Below are 13873 nucleotides of genomic sequence, written 5' to 3'. Positions count from 1 at the left end.
AAAGACAAATTGGTTATTTCTTGTTGCGGGTAGCCATTCTTGTAGGCACGCCTGTACTTGTGGCCCCCGCGTTTCTTCCGTTTTTTGGAAACAGTCTCATAGGCCTCCTGTAATAAGAATTAACTTTAGCATAGGAATTATCATTGGATGTATTTCCATCATTTCCATTCCTCTGCATACCTGTGGCCTCACTTTCTGCCCCGTCAGTGTCCTCTCGCACTGCTGAAGGCTCCCTTTAGACGGTTCTGCATAAATAGAGACACAGTCCATTTCAACTTACCAATAAACAACTTTACTGGTTTCTTTACACAGCACATCCATATTCTTCACAGCATTATGCGCAGGTTCCACATTGCACATTTATTTCTCTTTCCCAGCACTTCTCTCTGTCACACAGCACTAACCCAGGTTGGACCGTATTGTATTGTTCCTCAGCATCCTCCCTGTTCAGCTCTGCTATGGTTAGACATTCCCTAATCTGTTTCGCCCCAGACATGAGAGTATTAGCCTCCGAACTCAGCTGCCACATTGTGAGTGACTTGCCCTTTTGTACTGTCTCCTGTGGTGATGCAGCGTCCTCCTGGTCCAAACTCACTGCACCTGGGGTTTCCCGCAGCCGTTTTGCCTTGGATCTGAGGGCATCAGCCCATGCGATAAGTTGCCACAATATGGAGCCACCTGCGTCCCCGTACTGTCACTGTCTCTGTCTTTAGCCTCTGTTCCAATCCTGCTGTAGGTCACTGCTGTACTAGCCTCCTGCTGTGGATGGCTGGGCTCCTGCTTATAACATTACTTGGTTGCTGGTATTGTTCTGGGCTCTATAGCCCGTCCAGACGGTTTGGGCACCTTGGCCCAACTGACCCCTTTGAGGAAGTCCTCCCTCTCTTAGCTGAAGCTGACCCCTCCTATGTTTAACTGTACTATATTACATCTACTATACTGTCCCATCTAGTGGCCAGAAATGGGTACTACACTTCCCCTAGTAACAGGTACACAAAATAGCAAATATATATACACATTATGCACATAGCAGCACCACAAAGGAAGGGAGTGGGGTATTACATGGTCCCGGTGCACCCTTTACACTTTGAATTCAGATGCCTTGTCATGCAGGTGGTGCTCAAGTTCAGAAGATTTATGCCTCACTTCAGGCTTTCATGGCACAGCATGCAAACAACAGTTGTCATCAGCACATTCCCTGAAGAAATGCCACCAACTCTTTTGAGCTGGCTTTGTTGTGCTGATTTCAACGGTGCAATGGGCAGTAGCAGCTGCCATATTGGCAAAGGATCACCGGCTGTGCCTTTGACCCTTGCTTCTTCTTTTGATGTGCTGCTGGGGCAGCATGGACAATTCATCTTCCTCCGAACTGCACACATCACTAGGATGGCCTCCCCTCCATGTGGGGTCTAGGACCTCATCATCCTCCCCATCATCTTTCACCCACTCCTCACCACTGCCCTCCTTGCAAGTCTGCACACTGCAGAAAAATGCTGCCGTTGGCAACTGTATTTCATCATCACCTGAAATGTGCTGCGCTGGTCCCCTAATCAATTGCACTAGCCCTCTGACATACTCATCCTCCACTGGTTGGGCATCAGTGCACTCAGTCTCTGCCACTTCTGGGCCAGGGGCAGGTGGATGTAAGCGGAATCATTAAAATGCAGAAGAGTTTGCTGCATGACTTGGAGCTGAGACTGCTTGGCTGATTTGCAAGGGGGAGAGGTGGAAGCTGGATGACCATGGTCTTCAGGTGCCAACTCTGCACTTTCTGCAATGGACTGGGTGGAAAATATTGCAAAGGAACTGGAGATTCTGAGTCATCCTATTTAACACCTTTTAACATTTTGAGGCCTCACCATTTGTGAATCGGTATCCAGCCTTACGAAAAGATGCATAACGTCAGGTTGCTGAGTTTTATTTATATAACATACTACTAGAAAAGACAAAGTGGTACAGTAAAATTATTTGTTTGCCCTACAAATGGCAAAGAGATGGCTGCTGAGATTCATTTATTTGCCACACTACTAGAAAAGACTCAGCCGTCCATATTATTTGTTTGGCATACATATAGCAAGGAGACAGCTGCTGAGATTTCTTTATTTCCTACATTAATTGTATACACACCGCAGCACAAGAAAATTATTTGTTTGACTTACAAATGGCAAAGAGATGGCTGCAAAGTAGAATTAGTTTTTATTCATACTGCTCATACAGACACACAGTGACTTTTTGAACAGTCATCCCACAGGCAGGGTTGCAGAGTACACAGAGCCGATTTTGGCACAATACTAGCACAGGCAGGGTTGGAGAGTACACAGCAGCTTTTTCACGCAGTAATCTCACAGATGGAGTTGCACAATACTCTCACAGGCAGAGTTGCAAAGAGCAAACAGTGGCTTTTTGGCACAGTACTCCAACAGGCGAGGTTGCAGAGTACACACATTGGCTTTTGGCACAGTACTCCCACAATTAAAGGTTGCAGAGTACATACAGCAGCTTTTTGACACAGTTCTCCCAAAGAGACAAGTGCAGAGTACACACAGCAAATTTGTGTCAGAGTGCACTATGTAACACTGACCATCACTCCAGCTTCATCCTGTCTCTGCATTAAGCAGAGCAGAATGGTAGTGGCACCCATGATCCTGTATTTATCCAGGTCATGTGGTGTGCCACCCAATCACAATACTTGGCATAGCTGTGATGGCTCCAGAAGTTCTCACAACCTAAAACTGTCACGTGTACCTGTCCTGTGTGACACAACCTGCAGGTCGGTAACTGAAACAAGACTGTCATGTATACCTGTCCTGTGTGACACGACCCGCAGGCCAGTAACTGAAACAAGACAAAAGAGGAACACCGGGGAAACAGTTACAACGGTGGGCCCTGCAATAGGGAACGGGGACTTGGAGACCTCCTGCACTCCCCTGAGGCAGTGTCCCTGAACACTCCTAACGTTCCCTATACAGGCTCTTCACCTTTCGCCGACCAGGATTCCTGAATCCCTCGATAGCCCTGCACCTATCCCTTACTAGGGAACTGGATAGAGCGGACACTAGTCCCACCGCTGCACTAATACACACGAAGGAAAATACACCAAACGGGAAAACAAAAAAGACTTATCTTTCTCTGCTGCAGTCACCGGGCAGCAGAGTTCATCACTGGATTAGCTTTGAGCAGTGGCTCGACACCTCAGAGCCAGCTGCTACCTTCACCATCTTTCTCTGCTGCAGTCACCGGGCAGCAGAGTTCATCACCGGATTAGCTTTAAGCAGTGGCTAAACACCTCAGAACCAGCTGCTACCTTCACCATCATTCTCTGCTGCAAACACCGGGCAGCAGAGTTCAGCACCAGATCTGCTTTCAGCAGTGGCTAAACACCTCACAGCCAGCTGCTCACTTCACTGTGATTGGAATCCACCAAGGACCTGCTATTACCAACACCAGCTGATACACCATGTGACCTCATATAGCACAGGAAGAGTGGTCACCATCAGCAGGGAAAGCAACAGACATGTAATAACCCCAGTGACCACCAGGGGCAAAAACCCATATAAAGGCCCCAAAGGCCTGAAAGAAAAAAAAAAGGTTTAAATGAGGGAATCCAGAATCTGACACAGATCCAAGAATTAGACTGTGACAAAAAGCTTGTTGATTGGCTGAGTCTGCTGAGTGAGCTTCTGATGACGTGGCAAGATTAATGTATCGGCTTCTCCATAATCATTAAGAGCTCATTACAGAGGTGCTGTCTTTGCAACAAACCCAGAAGTCCTAATGACATTGCGGGAGCCGGTGCATTGATCTCACAACATTATCTAGATCTCACTGTGCAGGTGCTGCCACTTCTGATAAAATAATCCCAGGCAATGATGCCACCTACTCAGCAGAGACAGGTCACTGAAGGAAGAGTGAAGTGCCCACCAATGACTAGAGGCCAGTGGGGGGAAAAGTACAGCATAGATGGGTAATTAAGTGCCCACTCTTCAAATATAGATTTTGCAACAATATCAGAACTAAATTTTACTAGAAAGGTATGAGGTGTGAATGGAATATGGGGCTTTAAACTCATACCTTTAGTTAGGGGTCAAATAGTATATTGATAGGTTCTCTTTAATTTACAAAAAATGTATATTACTCACAAATTTCAACAATACTGAAAAATTTAATTGGTTTTAGCAATGCCATAAGGGTTTGTAATCTACAAAATGTGAGCAATGCATTAATATAAAACATTTCTAAGAATATGATGACCACTGAAGTTCTCTATCATGTACTATATATGAATAATGTATATTTCCTTCTCAGTCTATAGCGTTTCCTCCTGTAGTTGTAAAAAAAAAATATATGAAATCACTGATGAAATATATAATATTTGATTATACATTATGATATTCAGGACTGATCAAAGTAGAATGAGATGTGAGCACCGATTGTTGGATGGGATTGTTGTGAACATTCAGTTTTGTCATTACATGTCTGCTTGATGCGTTAGCTAAATGTAAAATGCCCCCAGATATTTTGTAATCTGTTGTTGTTTCCTATTCTGCCATTGTTTGAATGGCAATCTCTTACTCCATGCTAATCTTACTGACTGACATCATCCATATTATGTGATATGAGCCAGAAAATTAGAATACAGTTCATTGTTTACAGTGACCTACTTAAGTCACTTAACAGCTAAGCAAAGTGTATCGATGTTGGGATTTGGAGAATAAAAACACAGAATCTCGGTTTAGTATGCCCATGGGTTAGGTGTTTGCCAGATGCTGCTCTGATGCTTTTGCTATATTATAATCCTTATGAAACTCAGATATATCACAAACCATGTTTGCGATAGCAGTTGGCCACTGTTGGAGGCTAGAGAATGAATTCTTTAATATATAGTTCAAAAAAAAGTTTTCGAAAAGCAAATATCCATCTTCTTAGTTTGAACACTGCCAACCTATATTATTATTTTGATTCAAATATAGTTATACAATAAAGAATACAAATGTTCTGTTAACATCATAGTATCATGTAGTATTAAGGCAATGTCATCCAAACTGTCTTCAGGATTTTATACTCCAAACTAATGGCATCTACAGTGCGTAGCAAAAGTATTCGGCTCCCTGGAACTTTTCAACCTTTTCCCACATATCATGCTTCAAACATAAAGATACCAAATGTACATTTTTGGTGAAGAATCAACAAGTGGGACACAATTGTGAAGTTGAACGAAATGTATTGGTTATTTTAAATTTTTGTGGAAATTCAAAAACTGAAAAGTGGGGCGTGCAATATTATTCGGCCTCTGTGATGAAGGAGTTAACTGCTCCTACCCTCCCCAGGGCCTGTAAGCATATTGAAGAAAGCAGGATTTAGTGCTCCAATGTTGAACAGCAAGGCCTTTTAGTATGATAATGAAATAAGGCCCAAAACAGAACTTCAAAGCTTGAAAAGGAGCCACGCCAGCATGGGGCAGGAAGGGGCCTGGGGGCTTCAATTAGAATATACCTGTCAGCTAGACACTGAAATACACATCCATTGTCTCTCCCAGCCACCCCGACTCCATCCTAGGATCATGGATTTTGAGCACATCTTTCGAGTTATGGACTCATGGAAAATATCCGAGTGACCCTGAGGAAATCCCGCATCTGGCAGTGCGACTCCTGAGTCGCGCTCTGGGACCTGAGATATAGAGATTGGCCCTCCACAGTGACCCAATAGGGCCATGTTTGCTCTCCACACGACAGGCAAAACAAACCGCATTCACTGGTACCTCTCATGTCCTGATCCGATCATGCTGTTGAAAGTTACCCCCTTTCTTAGATATTGGGAATAAGTTCTGCAGGGAGCTAAAGGGTGGATATTATTAGCCCACCCTCTGACACAGGGGGAGGGACCCAGCATGCTTAAGAACAGCAGCACATGGCAGAGACACTCACTCTCTCACAGAAGAACCAGACATTGATGATCTAAGAAGGAACTGGGGACAGATCTGCCAAGGGGAGCAGCGGCCCATGCTTTGGGGTCTGTCCAGCAACTAAGATTCTTGTACCTGTGGACTGCAGAGCTCCCGATAGCCGCATGCAACCTACAATCTGGTAAATTGACCTCCAGCTTAATATCTCTAAGTCTTGTACCCTTAGGGTTATATTTTACTCTGACTGCAAATCCATTGTAATTCCATTGTATAGCTTACTGTATATTTCTGTAATTATCTAGTGCGCCCTTAAGGCAATTACTCCATAAAATTAATCTTGGGCTGATGCTTTTACACTGATTACGAATCTTAGAATACCCAGTGGGTAACAGGACATCCTCCCCGGCGGCCATTTGCTCTAGGTGCAGTTCACTTACTGACCTGAGAGACAAAGGGGGCGCCGGAGAGCTCTGCCTGTGTAGTTACGTTACATTGGTGACGTGGGAGGAACGGATCCCGTTCCTCCACAGCCCCTTTACTTTCAGTGCAGCAAACTCACTCCAGAAGTTCATTGTGGATCTCTGAATGATCCAATGTTGTCCTAAATGACTAATGGTGATAAATATAATCCACCTGTGTGTAATCAAGTCTCCGTATAAATGCACCTGCTCTGTGATAGTCTCAGGGTTCTGTATGAAGCACAGAGAGCATCATGAAGACAAAGGAACTCAACAGGCAGGTCCGTAATACTGTTGTGGAGAAGTTTAAATCCTGATTTGGATACAAAATGATTTCCAAAACTTTAAACATCCCAAGGAGCACTTTGCAAGCGATCATATTGAAATGGAAGGAGTATCATACCACTGCAAATCTACCAAGACCCGGCCTTCCCTCAAAAACTTTCATCTCAAACAAGGAGAAGACTGATCAGAGATGCAGCCAAGAGGCCCATGATCACTCTGGATGAACTGCAGAGATCTACAGCTGAGGTGAGACTGTCTGTCCATAGGACAACAATCAGTCATACACTGCACAAGTCTGGCCTTTATGGAAGAGTGGCAAGAAGAAAGCCATTTCTCAAAGATATCCATAAAAAGTTTAAAGTTTGCAACCAGCCACCTGGGAGACACACCAAACATGTGGAAGAAGGTGCTCTGCTCAGATGAAACCAAAATCGAACTTTTTGGCAACAATGCCAAACGATATGTTTGGCGTAAAGGTAACACAGCCCATCAACCTGAACACACCATCCCCACTGTCAAACATGGTGGTGGCAGCATCATGGTTTGGGCCTGCTTTTCTTCAGCAGGGACAGTGAAGATGGTTAAAATTGATGGGAAGATCCATTCTTGAAGAAAACTTGTTGGAGTCTGGAAAAGACCTGAGACTGGGATGGAGATTTGTCTTCCAACAAGACAATGATCCCAAACATAAAGCAAAATCTACTATGGAATGGTTCACAAACATATCCAGGTGTTAGAATGGCCAAGTCAAAGTCCAGACCTGAATCCAATCGAGAATCTGTGGAAAGAGCTGAAAACTGCTGTTCACAAACGATCTCCATCAAACCTCACTGAGCTTGAGATGTTTGCCAAGGAAGAATGGGCAAGAATTTCATTCTCTCGATGTACAAAACTGATAGAGACATACCCCAAGCATCTTGCAGCTGTAATCGCAGCAAAAGGTGGTGCAACAAAGTATTAAGTTAAAGGGGCCGAATAATATTGCACGCCCCACTTTTCAGTTTTTGAATTTCCACAAAAATTTAAAATAACCAGTAAATTTCGTTCAACTTCACAATTGTGTTCCACTTGTTGTTGATTCTTCACCAAAAATTTACATTTGGTATCTTTATCTTTGAAGCATGATATGTGGGAAAAGGTTGAATAGTTCCAGGGAGCTGAATACTTTCGCAACACACTGTATGTAAAGGTGCTATACAGCTTATTAAATCCTTACCTTGTAAAAATATATTTTTCTGTTTTAGAGAAATCCATCATTGAAATTATATGCTAATGAGTTGCAAGTGTAGCGGGGTGGGACATGCACTTGCAGCCCTTCTGCCTCTCTCCCTTTTTCTTCACCCATTGCTTGTCTCATATCTCTGACTGACAGCTTACTCTTGTTTCGGTGACCTGCCTACCCTGCCGAAGTTTTGTCAGTTAGAGATAGGAGGCAGGTGGTGAGTGGGTGGGGAACAGAGACAAGCAGGAGAACTGTAAGTGCAATATCCAACCCCGGTGCACTTGGAACTCATTAACATACAATTTCAATCTTTGTTTTCTCTTAATTAGCAGAATGATTTCCATCAATCAGCATAAAAGCACCTATACTTACAGTATATGTTAGTTTGGGGAATTGAATCTTAATAAGTTTAAGGCTGCCCGTAAGATTACTGACTTTCCACACAAAAAAAATTGATCTTTAATTAGTCGATCACCTAAATGTCTCAATTGTAGAAATGTTTTAGAGCCAGACAATATGACTATACTTATCTTATTCCTATGAGGAATTTTGCCCGAATATCATGTTATGATCTCGAAAAGAACTAGATTTGCAATTTAACTTTTTAATGTCTTGTTTGTGAATTGTAATGCAGGAGAAAAAATTCACTTTAGTGGTTTGACTATTTAAAGGCACTGCTCACATGTCTGTTTTTCACATACATTTATTATCTTTTTTTTTTACAGGTAGTGCACGAGAAAATTATGGTCTGAGGCCCATTTCACATTTTTGATGGTTTGCAAAAAGTCCAGATATGTTCAAGTTTACATTTTTTATTCTCGCCATTCATGTGAATAAGTCCGTGAAAAAAAGCAGACAAAATCACTCAGTCAATATAACAAGTAGAAATTAGAAGACAAAAATGAATCTCTGTACAGCTCAATTGAAGCACAATTAATCAACAAGTATAATTTTGGAGGATAAGCAGAAACGTAGTGTTCAAATCACATTTTTATGTTGCATGTACTGTATTTTTAACATTTTTGCTATTTTTTAATTTTGTTATCGCAATCTATATTAACCCCTTTACCCCCAAGGGTGGTTTGTATGTTAATGACAGGGCCAATTTTTACAATTCTTACCACTGTTTCTCTATGAGGTAACAACTCTGGAACGCTTCAACGGGTTCTGGTGATTTTGAGATTTTTTTCATGAAATACTGTACTTCGTGGTAGTGGTAAAATTTATTTTGTATGACTTGCGTTTATTTGTGAAAAAATCAGAAATTTGGCAACAAATTTGAAAATGTTACAATTTTCCAACTTAGAATTTTCATGAGCTTAAATCACAGAGATATGTCACACAAAATAGTTAATAAATAACATTTCCCACATGCATACTTTACATTAGAACAATTTTGGAACAAATTTTTTTTTGTTAGGAAGTTATAAGGGTTAAAAGTTGACTAGCATTTTTTCATTTTTCCAGCAAAATTAACAAACCCATTTTTCTTATGGAACACATCACATTTGAAGTCCCTTTGATGGGTCTATATGATAGAAGATACCCAAATATGACACCATTCTAAAATCTGCACCCTTCAATGTGCTCAAAACCACATTCGAGAAGTTTATTAACCCTTTAAGTGCTTGACGGGAATTTTTTGGAAAACAAAATTAACATTTAACTTATTTTTCACAAAAAAATTATTTCAGATCCAATTTTTTTATTTTGACAAGTGTGACAGGAAAAAACAGACCTCAAAATTTGTTGTGCAATTTCTCCTGAGCTCTCCGATACCCCTCATGAGGGAGAAAACCACTGTTTGGGCACACGGCAGAGCTTAGAAAGGAAAGAGCGCCATTTGACTTTTTGAATGCAAAATTTCCTGGACCAATCAGCAAATGCCCCTGATGTGCCTAAACAATGAAAATCCCTCACAAGTGACACCATTTTGGAAACTAGACCACTCTAGATATGCTGTGAGCACATTGAACCTTCATGTGCTTCACAGAAGTTTGTAACGTTGAGACTTGAGACATAAAAATAAAAAAAGATCAAGTTTTCCTCACAAATATGAGTTTGGCACAAAATATTGCATTTTCATAAGGGTAACAGGAGAAATTGCACCACAAAATTTGTGGTGCAATTTCTCCTGAGTACACCGATACCCAATAGGAGTGAGAAAACTACTGTTTGGGTGCACGGCAGGGCTTCAAAGGGAAGGAGTGTCATTTGACTTTTTGAATGTAAAATTTCTGGGAATCATTAGCGGATGTCATATCCCATTTGGAGAGCCCAGATGTGCCTAAACAGTGGAAACACCCCCCACAAGTGTCTCCATTTTGGAAGCTAGATCCTTCAAGGAAGTAGCAATCCTTGAATATCGGTCAGACACCTCTCACACAGCCAAACCAGATCTCACACTTTGCACTAACGAGGGGCAGTACCACAAAACACAGTGTCTGCAAATTGAGATTCTGGTATGGCTTTTATCCTAAGTCATGTAACAAGGCTCATTAAAGGGTCGACATTGACTGTTAGGATTGCTACTTCCAATAAGTGGCACAAGAGTTCTAGTCCTCTTCCTATCTGAAGAGACAATTTGCATATTTCTCAGAGGAGCATTGCGGTTTTAAGTCTCCTCATCTCCGCAAGGTGAAACGATACTTCTTGGATATTATGCAATCCTAAAAAGACAGACATCGCTGGATCACAGGTCAGATGTGTCCACAGTGCCTCTATCTGCCTAATTATAGGGAATCTTCCACCAGAGGTTCAGTCTGAATCACGTTTTTCAGAGGTTTATACAGAAATCCCGGTGTAGGCGCTCAGAGCACAACACAGGATAAATGTATGCAAAGCCTTACTGCGATCTTTGGGAGGCAGAATGAAAAAATTAATAGGAGGGGAAGAATTGGTTTTATTTATTTTTTACACTGTTCCTCATGCAGTATAAGTGATTAGGCAACTTTATTCTTCGGGTCAGTGTGATTACAGTGATACCAATTTATATCGGGTTTTTTAATGTTTGACTGCTGTTACACACAAAAAGACTCTTTTTATTGCAAAAAAATAGTTTTTGCATCACCATATTTTGAGAGCTATAATTGTTTTGGTATCCTTTTCTGGCACATGACATTTCTTGATAACTTTCTATTCTCATTTTTGGGAGGCATAATGAACAAAAAACAGCAATTCATGATTTTTTTAGGGGGGTTTGTGCCTTTCCGTGAGTAGTAAAATTGATAAGCCAGTATTATTCTTTTGGTCAGTATGATTATTGCGATACCCCATTTATATCTTTTTTATGTTTTGGTGCTTTTACGCAACAAAAACAATTTTACAGAAAAAATTATTATTTTTGCATCGCTATATTCTGAGTAGTGTTGAGCATTCCGATACCGCAAGTATCGGGTATCGGCCGATACTTGCTGTATCGGAATTCCGATACCGACTTCCGATATTTTTTCAATATCGGAATTCGGCATCGGAATCGGAAGTTCAAAGTTGATTGACAGACTGACGTCATCATGATGCGCGGTGTGTGCGCATCATGATGTGCCGTCATTTCGGGCCTTCCGGGGGTCTCTGCCGGCCTGCCGGGGGGCTGTGCCGGCCTGCCGGGGGGCTGTGTGGACTGCCCGGGGTCTGTACCAGCCTGCCGGGGGGCTGTGCCGGCCTGCCGGTGGTCTGTGCACCCTGTGGGGGTCTGTACCGGCCTGCCGGGGGGCTGTGCCGGCCTGCCGGTGGTCTGTGCACCCTGTGGGGGTCTGTACCGGCCTGCCGGGGGGCTGTGCCGGCCTGCCGGGGGGCTGTGCACCCTGTGGGGGTCTGTACCGGCCTGCCGGTGGGCTGTGCCAGCCTGCCGGGGGGCTGTGCTGATGTCCGGGGGTCTGTGCAAGCATCGTCCGATGGGACTACAAGTCCCATCGGGCGATGCCTGCTACCATGACAGTGATTGACACATTAGCCAATGATGGGACAGTAGTAGTCCCATCATCCGGCTAATGTGTTAAATGTTAAAAAAAAAAAAAAAAAAATACTACATACATACTACATGCATGCTACATACATACTACATGCTACATACATACTACATATATACTACATACATACTACATACATGCTACATACATACTACATGCATGCTACATGCATGCTACATACATGCTACATACATACTACATGCTACATACATACCACATACATACTACATGCATGCTACATACATACTACATGCTACATACATACCACATACATACTACATACATGCTACATACTACATACATACTACATACATACTACATGCATGCTACATGCATGCTACATACATACTACATGCATGCTACATACATACTACATGCTACATACATACCACATACATACTACATACATGCTACATACTACATACATACTACATACATACTACATACATGCTACATACATGCTACATACATACTACATGCATGCTACATACATACTACATGCTACATACATACCACATACATACTACATACATACTACATACATACTACATACATACTACATGCTACATACATACTACATATATACTACATGCATGCTACATACATACTACATGCTACATACATACCACATACATACTACATACATGCTACATACATACTACATATATACTACATGCTACATACATACTACATATATACTACATGCATGCTACATACATACTACATGCTACATACATACCACATACATACTACATACATGCTACATACATACTACATACATACTACATGCTACATACATACATATATACTACATGCATGCTACATACATACTACATGCTACATACATACCACATACATACTACATACATGCTACATACATACTACATACATACTACATGCTACATACATACTACATATATACTACATGCATGCTACATACATACTGCATGCTACATGCATGCTACATACATACTACATACATACTACATGCTACATACATACCACATATATACTACATACATACAATACAATACATACATAGACATACAGTACATATAACATAGAGTAACATACTTACCAATACTTGTCACATTGTTCCCCGAAGCCATTGTCTTTTCCGGAATAAATATTAACATAACAAACCACAAAAATACTCACCCACGATCCGAAGCAGTCCACGAGTGTGTCCCACGACGATCTTGGGTAGAGAACTGCAGCATCAGATGATGCTGCCGTTCTCTACAGGCTGCAGGAATCCAATGACGGAAGGTAGGTATCCTTCCGCACTGTATTCCTCCGCCACTTAAAAAAAAAAAGTCCCTAGTCTCACTTTATGCCATTGCTGCGTGGGAAATTCCCACACAGCAATGGCATAAAGTGAGACTAGGGACTTTTTTTTTTTTTAAGTGGCGGAGGAATACAGTGCGGAAGGATACCTACCTTCCGTCATTGGATTCCTGCAGCCCGTAGAGAACGGCAGCATCATCTGATGCTGCCGTTCTCTACCCAAGATCGTCGTGGGACACACTCGTGGACTGCTTCGGATCGTGGGTGAGTATTTTTGTGGTTTGTTATGTTAATATTTATTCCGGAAAAGACAATGGCTTCGGGGAACAATGTGACAAGTATTGGTAAGTATGTTACTCTATGTTATATGTACTGTATGTCTATGTATGTATTGTATGAATGTATTGTATGTAGTATGTATGTAGTATATATGTGGTATGTATGTAGCATGTAGTATGTATGTAGTATATATGTGGTATGTATGTAGAATGTAGTATGTATGTAGCATGCATGTAGTATATATGTAGTATGTATGTAGCATGTAGTATGTATGTAGTATGTATGTGGCATGCATGTAGCATGCATGTAGTATGTATGTAGCATGCATGTAGCATGCATGTAGCATGCATGTAGCATGTATGTAGCATGTATGTAGCATGTATGTAGTATGTATGTAGTATGTATGTAGTATGTAGCATGTATGTAGTATGTATGTGTTATGTATGTAGTATGTATGTAGCATGCATGTAGT

The sequence above is a fragment of the Dendrobates tinctorius genome, unplaced genomic scaffold (genome assembly GCF_039654945.1).
Source record: "Dendrobates tinctorius isolate UK_male_01 unplaced genomic scaffold, ASM3965494v1 ptg000241l, whole genome shotgun sequence".
NCBI lineage: Eukaryota > Metazoa > Chordata > Amphibia > Anura > Dendrobatidae > Dendrobates > Dendrobates tinctorius.
This window is presented reverse-complemented; position numbering follows the sequence as displayed.